We start from the raw sequence: 14,495 nt of genomic DNA, 5'->3' as shown, positions 1-14,495 counted from the left end.
CCTTGGTGGATGCTGGTATCAGCCAGGACCTTCAGCTCAAACCATGCTGCCTGCCTGAAGATGATGGTATTTAATGTGTGTTAACTCAGGGGCTCTGGCTGTTTCCCAGTGTTCCTCCTCTGGACTTGCTCCAACAGCTCCATGTCCTTATGTTGAGGACACCAGAGCTGCACACAGGGCTGCAAGTGGGATCTCACGAGAGCAGAGGGGCAGGATCACCTCCCTTGACCTGCTGCTCACGCTGCTTTTGATGCAGTTGGATAAGGTTAAGTTTTCTCAATGTCTTCATTTTGCAGCATCATGCAACTAGTACACCAGGATAGGATCATTCCCCCTTTTTCTGCCCCTGAAAGAGAAGCCTTAACAGAGACCAAAAAACCTGTGCAATATCAGAACTGTTTCAGCCTCCTTGAGTTGGAACTACATGACCTTAAGGTCCTTTCCGACCCAAACCATTCTATGATTCTATGATTCACGTATGCTTGGCTTTTTTTGACCATGAGGTTAAGAGGTGTCTCAGCCATGCTTGCTCGGACTCCAAACAGAAGTCCCAATTAAAGGAATGCTGAAGGAGACATAACATGCTGTTCTGCTGAGGTTTGTTGGGTTCTGATTGTTTCTGGCTTCCAATATCACCTTCAATAAAACAAAACTTGTAGTTCTGCAAAACACCAACTGCCTGGTTACTTATGCAGCTCCGTGCATCTTCTGTGGACAGGCTGCAATCAATGAAGGTTAACACTTAGTGTAACCTCAGCATTAACACATGCAGCATAACAGATGAGTAGCCACCGCATTTGAAGAGCAGGTCACAAAGCAAAGTAGAAATGATGTGTGTGCAGGATATAATTACAGCAGTGATGTAGTAACATTCTCTGTTAGATTATTAGGGGTCTATTCTGCCCTTGCCATGCCTACATAACTCCCATTAATGTTAACTGAGGTTATGCACGTGACTCACCAGCTGAAGAAATCACTAAATTAATTACATGCAAAGTACCCGTTTCATTCTTTTTAATACCTACTGATGCATTTGGCCAGTGCAAATGCTCACAGGAACGAACTATCACAGGATGGAGGGGATAGCAAAACACTGCACAGATTTAAAACCCCCATTAGACAAAATTAGTCTTGACAAATAGGCAAGGGATAATGGGAATACGAATTCCTGGACAGGGCTTCCTGTACACTCTTCAGAAACCCTGGGGCTCTGTTTGAACAAGCCAGGAGAGGCTCTTGCTTCTTTGCAACCTCCTGCAGAGGAGGTTCTCTCTTTGTAAAGCAAGGTGTTAAATACTGGCTCTTGCAGGCAGAGGAGGCACCTCTTGTGAGTGCAGCCATAGGCACAACCACAGGCTCGGAGAAGGCACACAGCTTCTATTTTTGTTTCCTTTCTCTGCTTGGCAATCTCAACCCCCGCTTTCTGTCCAGGAATGCTTTGATCAAGCAGATGTGATGACAAGGACCAGTGCGATGACAAAGCCTTTGCATATGGTGGGAGAAGTCTGGGCTTCACATTCAAAGAGTGTGTTTGGCTGAAGAGTCTCATTCTGCAAACACTTACCCAGGCGTTTGAAGGGTGGAGATTGCTCTACAAGAAACTGAATCAACCTTCTCTCACTCTGCCTTTGTTTCATTTGTGGCTTAAGCACCAGGAGCTCTTGAGCTTTCAGTACTCGTGAGCTGCTAAAACTGGGGGCAAAGAGCAGAAAGAGCTTCCCAGAGAAAGGAGGGTGGCAATAAACCCCCTCCATCATCTGCACCTCTAATATTGCCTCTTCCTGATGCTATAATTAGAGCAGAGCTGGGCTCTCAGCCTTTGCCACAGCAGGAACCCCCTGGAATCCCCTTCCCAGCTGGGCAGGATCTGGAAGGGATTCCCCCACCCTTTCAGCAACCTGAGAAGGGCTGGATGGTCATAAAACCCCAGCACCTGTTTGTGATCCCCCACTGGGAGCGGGGACAACATCCAGACTTCCTGAAATAGAGCAATATCCATGAGAGCCAACAGAGCCCCCCTCGCTATACGTTAGAAAGGATGCCTGAGCCTTTAAACCTTTATTTTGCATGGAGTAAACAGCCTCTCTGGTTTCATCTGGAACTCTCTGAAGTCACACTGAGCTCCGCTGTCCCCATAGAGTTTATGGCCCGGCTCCCCATGTGTGCTGGTGGCACTGGAGCATGTTGGACGTGCCTAGCCATGTAAAGAGGCCTGGCTTCAAAGAGTTAGCATACAGGCTCACTGCCTCCCTCACAGGCAAAGAGGAACATAAGTTTCACCTCAAGACAGTGTGGACACAGCTGCCAAAGTAAAGTGAAGCCAGTCCTGGCCAGCTGCACTGCAGATGGGGCTGCCAGTTTAGTTTGAATCCCAGACCGGTTTGGGTTGGAAAGGACCTTAAGATCATCGAGTTCCAACCCCTGCCATGCAGGAATGTGTCACCCTAAACCATGTCACCCAAGGCTCTGTCCAACCTGGCCTTGAACACTGCCAGGGATGGGGCAGCCACAACTTCTCTGGGTACCCTGTGCCAGCACCTCAGCACCCTCACAGGGAAGAGCTTCTGCCTTAGATCTAACCTGAACTTCCCCTGTTTCAGTTTGAACCCATCACCCCTTGTCCTATCACTAGAGTCACACTACTTTCTGTAATGCTTAACAGAGATATATACCCATCTGCTTGTAGCAATTTGCACTTAGGACACCCTGTTATCAATGGGGGTGATACCAACTGGAGGTATAAGCAAGCTGAACAGTTGCCTAGGGTAGCAGAGAAAGGAGAGCAGTAAAACTGCAGCTTTAAGTAAGATCTCAACACAGCAGCCATGGCATCATCATCCCTGGTCTGCACAGGTCCTATGGCAATAGTGTATATGATGGCTCTGCTGCCCTGGCAGCTGGCTTACCACTGCCTCCTCCTTCACATAGGATGAAGACAAACAGCTATATAAAATAATGCTTCCTGGGGGCAGGAAAATGAAGGTGAGATGGAATAAAGGTGTCTAGAGACAAGATTGTGTTTCTTCCTCTCCTCTCCCTGCTCTCTGGTATGTGTCTCAATGCTGGCTTGTTGAAAGTCCAGCAGCAGCCAGTAGGGCTGGGGAGCCTGTGCTCAATGCCTCAACATGCTCAAGAGAGATGGTGCTTAAAGAAATTAGGAGTTGCCATGGAGAAAGGGCTGGGCTCTGTCTCAGAAAGCTAAAAAGCTCCTACCTAAAATCACATTAGAGTATAGAGAATAGAAACTCAGACGCCAAATAAGAATTGTGTGGCTTAACTTCAGACATTCATGTTTAATAATGCAGATGGATGCATCTGCTTGAGAAACAGAATGGCCTGTTCATCCCTTGGTTTTGTTAAGTCCATAGAGGTCTCCACAAGGCAATTCCAGGTGATGGAATTGGTATTTTAGGAAGGAAAGGTGGACCTTGTGGACACAGGACTGGTTTTCCACCCATGTCTACATTCCAAAGTGCTTGGCTCAAAATCTCAGGTGCTGCCCATTTCTATTTCAAAATACCAATAGAAACCAAAGAGAAAACAGCCTGTGGAAATGCTCATCAGCAGGTTTCAGTGTGTTTTTGAAAGGACAGACACCTTTCTGTCCTCATATCAAAAAGGAAGGGACTGGCACTCTGCAGAAGGCAGCCACCATATGGCAGAACCACCTAAATGAGCTGCTGTCCCATATCATATCATGCAAGCTTCATTAGCTGATGTGTGCACGGATCCTATTCCCATCGCAGCTCAGATTCAGAGGTACCAGAGAACGCAACTCACCTCCAGAATGACTTTAACCCTCTAGCACATAGTGCCTTTCTAAGACACCACCTACGCTTACAGGCTTGGTGTAACTATACAAGGTCTAATGATTAAATATCCCCGTATCAAACATCCAGCAGTTGGAAATTATACCCTGCAATTCCACAAGTATTGATTAATCGACCTGAACTCTTCTGCACTTTACGACAGATCAGAAATCACACTCTCCTATGGCCTCTCTTTTGCATTACAGATTGCACGTCAGCCTAAATACTCAGCTCCAGTTTGGTTTGCTTGATAAGTTCTGGGCACCTCTGTGCTGGGAGGCAAGTGATAAATAACGTGGAAAGATGGCAGGTGAGGCACTGCAGACAGAGCCTGCAAATCACAGAGCACTTGTGAGATTCAGACACTGCTGATGCTATAGTATCCCAGTGGCACACAGAATGGGGCTATCCCCCCTCACCTCCCATGGGGCTATTACAGAGGTTGCCACTGGCACAGTCTCAGTGGAGACTTTTCACATAGCTAAGTTTCCATCTCTGTGTATAATCACTCAATCCCAGACTGGTTTGGGTTGGAAGGGACCTTAAAGCTCATCCAGTTCCAACCCTCTGCCATGGGCAGGGATACCTTCCACTAGACCATACTGATGGCAAGATACAGCCCATGCCCACTACCCCACACAGGAAAGGGCAATCTTTTCCACTGTTTTTTCTCCATTGAATTCTAAGGCTGCCTTGCTAAGCCCCATTTTGGGTCCTTGTTTGCGTGCTCCACAGGCAGTCCCCCATACCCCTGCAGTTCATCTCGCTCTATTCCATCACCAACACAAGGGACCTGACTCAGTGCTGCCCATCAGTTATCCCACTAACCCTGGGCTGTGGCATCAGCAGCCAAAGCAGCAGCTTGGAGCAACCTGCTCTAGTGTGAGGTGTCCCTGCCCATGGTAGGGTTTGGAACTGGATGAGCTTTAAGGTCCCTTCCAACCCAAACCAGTGTGGGATGCAGTGATTCTGCCCCTCACAGTACTTTGTGCCTCACTCACCCAAATTAAATACAAACCCCAGGGGCAGGCGTTACTCTGGATATGCAGGGGAGAGAGGAGGCAAGAAGGGAATAGGGGAAGGGATAAGGAACAACCAACAACAACGCGCACCCCTGTGCCGGCCGCCCCTTAGGACACCCCCGGAGAGCAGCCCCGGCGCTGCCTGAGGCTCGGCCGCCACCTGCCGGCCCATCGCCGCACTGCAGCCGCCCGGCCCGGCCCGGAGGGGAAGGGGGGGGCACCAGTGGCCGCCTCCCTCTGATCACTGTAGCGTGGCCTTTGCAAGGCTGCGGTGGGAGGAAGCGAGGTTCGGAACTGGTGTTGTCTTAGCCCCCAGCTGAACCGAGACGCTTTGGTGTGCGCTGGGCTGCATCCAAAGCAGCGTGAGCAGCAGGGCAAGGGAGGTGATCCTGCCCCTCTGCTCTGCTGTCCTGAGACCCCACTTGCAGCCCTGTGTGCAGCTCTGGTGTGCTCAGCATCTTAAAGGTCTTTTCCAACCTAGTTGGATGATGAGAACCAACCTAGTTATGATCATCATAAGACCCCCTCGCATCCTCTCAACCACTACCCACAGACTGCTGCCTGCCATCCCCAAGCAGGTATCAAGCCACTTCCAGCAGGCATTTATTCCTTCTGTACTGTTCCGGGGCTGATAAACTGATGATGGAAAACAATTACCACCACTGCAGTCAAAAAGCAGGCACAAGTTAGGAGGGAGTGCTGAGCTGGAGCATGGGAAGGGCCAGGACCAGGGGAGGAGTTTCTCTTGTGATCCCTGTCTGGTAACAACATGTAAGTGCTGCTCCATCTAAACGCGTCTTTCACACGAACAGCAACCAGGGAACAGTCCCGTGGGGCTGAGTTAAAAGGAATAAGGCTGGAGAGGATGCTTACTTGGTTAGCAAATATTTATTTCTCCCTACCTGTATTGATTACCTTTAGGTATGAATAGCAATGGCATTCCTATCCTCCCTATGTTTGTTCTAGTCAATAACAACATTAATTTGTACACCAACAAATCCACCCTTATCCACCAGGCAAATAAGCTTCATTGTATAACAGAGGGGAGAGTTCTGGCAAAAGGGAGCATGTAGAAAGAAGCCTGCTCATAAGAATTATTGATAAAAGAATTATATGTTTATAGAACCCAATTCCATATCTGGAAGCGTTTTATACGCTCAGTCCTCAGTGATTACTGCAGCCATCTCAATAATTGCTGTTTGCTGAAGAGAACTGATTCTAAAATCTCCCTGATTCATTTACAAATTGCTGTTATTTTTGTTCTAAAGTAGCACTTGGAGTGTGTAACACAGAGGAGGGCTCCTCTGGGTAGGTGCTGTGTAAAGACACAATACAGGAGCGTTGTACTTCCAACCCATCACCGAGGTACTGGGTTTCTGAACCACACAGCTCTCTAGTGTCTGAAGGGGCTACAAGGATGCTGGAGAGGGGCTCTTCATCAGGGACTGTAGTGATAGGAGAAGGGGTGATGGGTTCAAAGTGAAAGAGGGGAAGTTCAGGTTAGATCTAAGGCAGAAGCTCTTCCCTGTGAGGGTGCTGAGGCGCTGGCACAGGGTGCCCAGAGAAGCTGTGGCTGCCCCATCCCTGGCAGTGTTCAAGGCCAGGTTGGACAAAGGGGCTTGGAGCAACCTGGTCTGGTGTGAGGTGTCCCTGCCTGTGACAGGGGGTTGGAACTGGATGAGCTTTAAGATCCCTTCCAACACAAACCACTCTGTGATTCTAGGATCACCAATGGCCAAGCATGGCCTTCAGGGAGGAAAACATATGGGGTCATATCACTGAACACTAAGGTACTACCAGACAAGCAACAGTGCCAAATTCTTGCCTGCTCAAAACTGGCATAATTCCACTGAGTTACATAAATCAGGAGCTGGGTCACAAACTAAGGCTCAAAATAAGGGAAAATACCAAATTCTGGGAATTTCAGTTTTCTTCACACCCCCCCTCTTTTGTTAAACTTAGTGCTTTTGGTTTCGGGTTTTTTTTGGCATTTGCATAGAAAACGTGCCAGTGTGTCTTTTACAGCACTCGAAGAAGATTCAAGCTGCTTTGCCTGATATTAAAAGATGTGGCATTTGGTAATATTTGGATGCAATCCAATTGCTGAACTGCTAAATGTCTGTAACGCCAGCACATCTTGAAGGGAAAGCAGCAAAAGACAGATGAAAATGGAATCTATCAACAGGAATAAATGAACGTGTGAGCAGAAAGCAGCAGGAGGAGTACCCAGTGCCTAAGAATGGAGAAAAAGGTACCAAGCACATTAACAGAGGTATTAGTGATAAAACACAGCTGCATAATGAAGGTGAGCACTAATGTCACAATTGTGGAGTGGAAGAATGAGTTTTGGAGGGAGGGAGTGGAAACACAGCATGTAGCTATATGTATGATGGCATGTGAAATGAGAGTGACCCCTCCTGGAGTATGTTAGATCCTAAAGACTTCCTCAAGTGATAAAACCTAGGTTGCAATACATAAGATTAATACACATCAGGAGAAACTGATTCTCTTGCTATTAAAAAGATCATGGGCTGGTTATAAAAGACTCACAGTTGTGTAACCTCCAGTATTTAGCCTCTGAACAAGTCCAAATACATTTAAGTGCTAATAATTAAAGGTGAGATATCAACCTCAAGCTCTGAATTTTGCCAGCTATTGTCAGTTTAAATCTGACTCTTGGCATTGCTACAGCGTGGATTGGTGAGGTCCTAGGAATATCCCAGCAGCCTTCCTTATGAACCATTGAAACCAGGGCTGGAAGGGACCTTGCAGGGTCATCTAGTCCAGCCCTCTGTCCTAAGGCAGGATCAATTCTCCCCAAATCACTCCTGACCAATGCTTGGCTAACCTGTTCTTAAAAAGCTTTGCCAATGAAGATTCCACAACCTCCTTGGCAGTCTGTGCCAGTACATTACTTCTGTTCCAGCTAGAAAGTGTGCCCTAACATCTTCCTTAAATTTCCTTTGCTGCAATTTAAATCCATTAGTTCTTTCTGTATTCCCAGTGGACACAGAGAACAATTTATTTTCCTCTTTCCGAGCTCTACATACCTGAAGACTGGTATCACATTCCTATTCCACCTCCTTTCTCTAGATGCATAAAGCCACTTCTTTCCAGCTGTCCTCACAGGCCATGTATTCTAGGCTTCTGACCACTGCTTTCTGTTAGACTTTCCAATTGGTCTATGTCTTCCTTCTTTGACGTATAGTGCACAAAAGCAGACACATTTCTGCAGCTAAGGCCTGAAGCAGAGGATAAGTAAGGGTAAGATTACTTCACCTCTCTTCTCCACAACACATTATTTATAGGGTTGAAATTGCATTTGCTTTTTTCAGCCATGGCGTGTGTTCAGTTTTTAACTCGCAGCACTCACAGATCCCTTTCTGCAGAATAGTGACTGCCGAGTCAGTCACCCCCATCAATTAATGCATGTTGGTTATAGGAATTCACTGGCAAGATCCTGGAGTGTCCAACACTTGAGTTTCAACCTCTAGTACAGAGCTCATGTATATCCTACCAGTGTCAGTTCATTGCGAGCAATGGAATAACACCAGAAAATGGTTTAACCCAAGCCACCCATCCAGCAAGGAGTTCAGCAGTGGTGCTTCCCACTAGTACCATGTTTCACATATTCCATCTGCAATAATCTAAAACACAGGGATTTCACTTTAGAGGAGTTGGAGCAGTTTAAAACACAGGGAATGAAACACCAAATATTATAGCTCGGAGCTATCCCAATCATAGAATCATAGGTTGGAAAACACCTTTAAGATTATCAAGCCCAACAAGATGAAAGGTCTCCAACCCATCTGTATCCTGATGGGCATAATGCCCAGTGAGTGGAAAGCCCTTTCAATCACCAGTAAAACCCAAATCAGGATGAAGTGGGAAGAGTACCTGATCAGTTCCATTTTGGTTGGTTGTCCAGAAAGGAAGTTCAATCTCTGCTCCTATCTGTAATGTATGGAATTGTATTATACAATATAGAAATGTACTCTGAGGAACCATGTATTGTTTCTCTTTCTGCTCTACAGGCAGATCCTTCTCTGTAGCAGCTGGAGTAATTTGCTGGTACAGCCTTTGGGCAGAGACAGGACAAGGTTCCTTACAGCAATGAGGTCTAAACAAGAACCACAAAATGCACTGTGGAAAGAAAAGGGTTAACTCTTCATGTGCCAAAGTGGGTTTTCATCTGAAATAGAAACACAAGTTATCCACCCACTGCTCATAAGCACATTAAGCATTTAAGTGACATTTTAAAATTGCTCTGAATTTGATTTTTTCCAAGCATTTGAAACAATTTGGCATGATTAAAGATTCACAGTGGAACACTAAGTAGCTCAAAGGAACAAGTATCTAACTTGAATGAACATGAGCTGCCCTCAGTGTGTGCTTGCAGAAAGCCAGCCATATACTGGGCTGCATCAAAAGCAGCATGAGCAGCAGGTCAAAGGAGTGATCCTGCTCCATGCTCGGCTCTCGTGAGACCCCACTTGCAGCCCTGGGTGCAGCTCTGGTGTCCTCAATATAAGGAGGACATGGAGCTGTTGGAGCAAGTCCAGAGGAGACCATGAGGATGCTCAGGGGCTGGAGCACCTCCTGTATGGAGACAGGCTGAGAACATTGGGGCTGTTCAGCCTGGAGAAGAGAAGCTGCGTGGAGACCTCAGAGCAGCTTCCAGTGTCTGAAGGGGGCTACAAGGATGCTGGAGAGGGGCTCTGCATCAGGGACTGTAGTGATAGGACAAGGGGTGATGGGTTCAGACTGAAACAGGGGAAGTTCAGGTTAGATCTAAGGCAGAAGTTCTTCCCTGTGAGGGTGCTGAAGCACTGGGACAGGGTGCCCAAAGAACTGGTAAATGCTCCATCCTTGTCAATGTTCAAGGCCAGGTTGGATAGAGCCTCATGGTCTAGTGAGAGGCATCCCTGTCTATGGCAGGGGACTGGAACTGGCTGATCTAAGGTCCCTTCCAACCCAAACCATTCTATGATTTATGTGTAATTCCCGCAGGTGCCTTTGAAAATCCCTATTTTGAATGTAGCTGTCTGTTGGATAAACAGCTTTCTACCAAACCTTGTCTGCCTGCAATAATTTATGAAAATCATAACATTGATTTAAGCTTTTCTCAGTGCTCCATAAATTTTATACAGCCCTTAAATTATAAAACTGCTGCTGCTGGGGCACTGCTGAGAACAATGCTTAATCTCTTCCCTTGAGAAAGTTGGCATGTCAGAGGAGAAGAGACTCAGGCAGCTGAATTGTTTGTTTCAATTTACAGGGCAGAATAAACCAGCCTGGATGCCAGGGCTCTAGTCCCACTGAGACCGTGTACATCAAGATTGCATTGCCAAAACACTGCTTAACTGCTCTGACCTTCCTCTGCCTTTCCTTGGTTAAAAATCAGGAAAGAACTTGCATTGATTTCACAAGGATACTTCTTTTTTGCACACATCATCACATTTGTGACAATTGAGATGTTCCCCTTCTCATTTACAGTCAGCGTGTTCCTGCTCTCAGATTCATTTAGACAACAGAACTGTATCTGTCCGATTACATGTTGGTGTAAAAAAGCTTTGCAGACCTCACTGTATCCTTATCACACAGTCTCCCTCCCAGCCCAAAGCCACACCAGAACAAATATAGGGGTTTTTTTTCTGCTTTTACAAAAATTAGAGTTCTTAGGAGTGTTTGATTTCTTTTTTCTACCATCTTTGGCAAAGATTAAAGCCATCGTTTTTGGCACTGAATCTAACACAAGGTGAAATTAAAGTCCTACTATAAAGAAACTGTGTTTGAATGGGTTCCTTTCCTCCTAAACCTGGCCTAGTCACACATTAAAACTGCAGACTGCTTTGGCCTTAGTGAGATGTTGGCTAAGAGCATGGCTGTTTTCCTGGTGAATCCTCATCTGGAGTAGCCCAGTTTTCAAAGGCACAGTGCTCAGGTCATTATTAGAACCACTCTTTTTGGTGTTTCATCTGGGGATCCAAAGACAGCAGCTTCTGGCATCTTTTCCTTACCAATTGACACTTTCCAGGTCTTTCCCCTCTCCTGATAACACTTCCTAGTCTGTCATTCAGACAGACTTTAAGGGATGCGTTTTCAGCCTTTCTGTACTCACGCTTTTCTCCCACGTAACCCTGTGAGTTTCATCCTTCCTCGTACGCTGTTTTTGCTCAGAGGTATACAAACCATCTGTGCCTCTAATACAACGTTCTTAAATAGCCTCCAGGCAGATCTCTGTGGTTTTTAAGTACTTCTCTTTGCCCTTCAGCCTGCTGTTAACCATTTTCCTCATAGTTTCATAATCTGCCCTTTTAAAGTTCATTGTTACTGTGTTGTCCCTAAGGGAACCACTCTTTCATGATATCAAACCTAAAAGTGTGCAGTGATCACTGCTACCCCACGGAGGCTCAACAACACCTTTCTCTAATAACTTCTACAAGGTAGCTCCCTCTTGCCTATGGCCTTAACTAATCAGGCATTGCACTGACTGCCACAGGAGTCAAGGAAAAGGAATCCTTTGCCATATGGACTGGAATGGCACCAAAGCCACTTTACATCTGATAAGAGGAAAAACTGCTTTTGCCAGCTGTTGCTTTACCTTCAACAAAAAGCCATCATGGGGTAAACACTAAAATTCAATCTTGTGCAATTTTCCTGAGCAGTCCCATCCATTTTCCCAGGAGGAAGTAACTTCCCAAGGGCTGCCTCTTGAGATTTTATAGGTTCTCAAGAGCCCAAGGAACCCTATAGGAGGATACAGTCACTCATGTAAAACCCTGTGCTGTTTCTCCCCCAATTTTAATGGTTACCTTGCGACTGCCACCTTTAAAATGCTCTGAAGTGGGGTGAAAGGGGAGGTCTGTGACATGAACAAACTCTTTGCAGATGGAACACCTCGCTCTAGGAATGGAAATCAAGGGATGATACTGAAGAGGCAGCTGACACATCAGCCTTTCTGTTTGCTATATGCACAAAGGATTGATTTATGGCATCCTGCCACAGGAGAGGGCTATAGGTTATTAACCAACTTCAATAGACAAACGCTTGCTGAGACTGCATATCATACCTCTTGTGCTGTACCAAATGTAATGACTCATCTTCAGGCATGCCTGATGTCCTTGAGGATGCAATTGGCTCTACACAGCAGAGTAAAGCATCACTTAGTTAATACACTACAGCACAAGGGAAACAATCAGCTGAAACGATGACATTGCTACTTCCTGCTTCATTATAAATCTCCAGCTTCCTAACAGGATTATATACTGAAGCACTGTAAAAAAAAAGACATTAAATCCTATAATGAAACTTAAAAAATGTGTAATTAAACCAGCTAAATCCAGGCTTCTTGTGCTCGGTGTCTGCAAAACACAGCCTTTGATCCTCCAAATGATGCTTCCTGCAAAAGTGCTGGACACAAAACCAATCAGAATAGAATTCTGACTCATTCCTTCCTGTTTAGGTCAACAAAATGAACATTTGCAATACAACAAATTTGGTTTTATTTAAGGGAAAAAAAACAACCAACCTTTTCAGACAGGCTGAAAACCAAAGGTAGGAGCTCTTGGGCCACTCACACATGAATTTTCTTGCTCATTCTGTCCCAGGTCTTTGCCATTTCTACCTCATAACACTGCATTCTTGATGATTCATCTCAATTCCTATCATTTAGAGAAAGATCCTGTTTCTTCAGAAGTAAGAAGGGTGACAGAGCATCTCACTTTTCTTGACAGCATTCAAGTGCAATGTAAAAAGCTTCCACTATAGGCATTCATTGTTGCAGTACTACGGAGCACCAGGTTTGTTCTGGCTTCCTGCTCAGCAGTTAAGAACTGACACCATCATCAGTAAATGCTTTGGAGTCTTAATGAACTGGGAAATACCCACGATTTTATTACTAAAAACTGCATAAGAATCCCATGTTAGCTAACAGGCCATGTCTGACCAAGATTCCTCTATTAGGTAACAAGCCTCAGCTACTTGCACCTTGCTCCTCAAAACAGAATCAACCACGTTGGAAAATAACCTTAAGATCATCAAGTCCAACTATTGCCCCAGGACTGCTAAGACCACCACTAAACCGTATCACTGAGGGCCTCTCACCCTTAGCTGAGCAAGCTCCATGAGAAGAAAGCAAGTCAACATTCCCCTCTACAGAAAGGTAAAAGGACTGGGGATGGGAGCAGGGAAGGGAGAGAGAAAGGAATAGCGAGAAGATCTATTCCAGTCCTAGCCCCATGTTCTATGCACTTACTTTGCCTTCACTTCATTAGGAAGTTCTTGCCATTATTGGTTTTCCATGTTCCATTGTTTAAGACAGGTGATTGCTTAAGACAATTTCACATTGCCTTCCTAAATGAAGAAGTCTCTTTAGTCCCAGGTTTAATGGGGAGTTGGTGGCGTGGATAATTTTCCTGGTGTGGCACATGACTATTCACACTACTCACTTGACTAAAATGCTTTTGTGCATCACTCACACCTCTTAATACATCCAGGTAAGTTACTGTGAGGTGAAATGGGAGTGAAATACAATGAATACAAAGGGCTCCTCCTGGTCAGAGCACTACAAATCACAGTTGGAATAAAGGAAAGAGACTGGATTTCCATATCCACCTTTCTTTCCCCTGCTGTGCTTCCTGAAGAATGACGTACCTTTCATTATATTATTTCCAATTAAATCCAATTAATTTATTTGCATTCCAGACATCTATCATGAAGTTGTATGACAGGAAGCATGATTAAGCAAAAGCGCTGCACCCAGTATCTTGAGGTAGCCTTCTTTTTTACTGGACTTGTCTCCCAAGTCTCTCACTAGAACAGTAATTTTGTTTAAATGCAATAACTAACAAGATTCAAACAAGACCAGAGTCTTAACTTTGAACCAGCTGCAGATTTGGGAGGCCCTCTCTAATTTTAAGGTAAATCCAGATTCCCTCTCATCCTTGGCAAGCATTTATCTCTCCATCGCCATGTCCCCTAAACTGCCTCACAGCTAAAGGGAAGAGCTTTCAGGCTGTGCAAGAAAACTGTAAGCAAGTATATTTTTGTGCTGATAAAGAGAACCAGGAGAGTTTAAGCAAGCAGCCAGTGATTAATTCAATCTTTCAGATGAATCTCAGCAAGTCATTTGTTGAAATATACCCAAATACTCCTTCAGTATACTGTAATGCTACAAGATTTCTCATGGGGATATATATATATATATATGTATTTTAATGGATTCACACAAGTTTTAAGTCTACAAAATAAATGGAAAGATTAATCCCTGGGAACCTTTGAGTCTGTATTTCTTCTTCCTACATTTTATTTTCTCTTATTTATGCAGAATATAGATAAATTATGTATTTACCAATGTAACACATCCTCATGAGAATGATCAGGTTGTTACACTGCACTTCTCTGGCAGTGTGAGTATCAGGCCAGTGCTACAGCAAGACTTTAATATCCATTTATAGGTCTGGTTTTGTTTTTCTGAAAGGAAAACATCTATTCATTCTCAAATCAGGGTAACATGGACTCATGCTATTAGTGTGACACAATTCAGACTTGCACCCAATCTTATGCCGCAGGAAGTCAGTAAGTATGGAGATAGAGAGCAGTCATGAGAGGCTTAGTTATCAGCTGACCAAAAAAATCACACTTTATGTACTGAAACTGTCAT

Source organism: Melopsittacus undulatus, chromosome 1 (assembly GCF_012275295.1).
Source record: "Melopsittacus undulatus isolate bMelUnd1 chromosome 1, bMelUnd1.mat.Z, whole genome shotgun sequence".
Classification (NCBI taxonomy): Eukaryota; Metazoa; Chordata; class Aves; order Psittaciformes; family Psittaculidae; genus Melopsittacus; species Melopsittacus undulatus.
The sequence above is the reverse complement of the archived record's forward strand: the minus strand, read 5'-3'. Positions refer to the sequence as shown.